Genomic DNA, 969 nt, shown 5'->3' on the forward strand with positions numbered 1-969 from the left:
GCGGCGGCGCGGGGAGCCGCGGGGCGACGTGCGGGACAGGTGGCAGCACGGGATTGGCTGCGGGCGCGGGCGGACGTGTCCGGCCACCCGGCGGACGCGTCCGGCGCGGCGCGGAGGGGAAAAATTAGGGTTAGGGGAAATGGACTGCGGGAATTTCGGAGGGGATCACATATATATAGGTAGAGGGAGCTAGGAGAGTCCAAATGAGGTGCGATTTTCGCCCACACGATCGCGATCGAACGACCGAGAGAATGGAGGGGAGTTAGATGGGTTTTGGGCCAGTTTGGAAGGGGTGTTGGGCTGCAACTTAAAGAGGGCTTTGCGGTTACCCGGTTAACCGTTGGAGTACCAAATGACCTCCAAATTGCACGAAACTTGACAGGCGGTCTACCAGTGCTAGACCAAGGCCGCTTGGCAAGACTCGGTCCATTCCGAGAAAGTTTAACACCCGCACATGAAAAGAGAGAAGAGGGAGACGCCGGATGACATAGGAGCGCCGGATTGCAAAACGGACAACGGGGGAAATGCTCGGATGCAAGAGATGAACACGTATGCGATGCAATGCGATGCACATGATGACACAATGCGAATGATGACATGATAAAATGCAACACGCAAGCAGGTGACATGGCAACGACGGCGAATAACTGGCGGACACCTGGCGCATCGGATCCGGGGCGTTACAGATATGCACTCTAGCTTTCCTAGCTCCTGGGTGAAGCATGGCAGTCTCGAGACGAATTTTGCAGATTAAATTTATTCTTCATCTTTGCTTCATCGCTTATATGAATTTTCTAGATTCTTATTTGCACAACATTTTATTTTACTCCCGTTTCTAACATTACACCTTTTTTAGATGGAACGAAAATCGAGGACTATAGGTTTTATTTTGTCTGATTGTTGACATGCCAACTGATTCTCTGCTAGGCTTTAATTCTTATGATTACTTTCTTACTGGGATTTTTGGGG

The 969-nt window shown here is 51.0% G+C and overlaps 1 long non-coding RNA gene across 2 annotated transcripts in view; it reads left to right on the forward strand.

Moving 5' to 3' along the window:
- The window catches only part of LOC119281608, a 15,821-nt gene that overhangs the window by 11,971 nt on the left and 2,881 nt on the right, over window positions 1–969 (forward strand). The window lies entirely within an intron of this gene.

Source organism: Triticum dicoccoides, chromosome 3B, assembly GCF_002162155.2.
Source record: "Triticum dicoccoides isolate Atlit2015 ecotype Zavitan chromosome 3B, WEW_v2.0, whole genome shotgun sequence".
NCBI lineage: Eukaryota > Viridiplantae > Streptophyta > Magnoliopsida > Poales > Poaceae > Triticum > Triticum dicoccoides.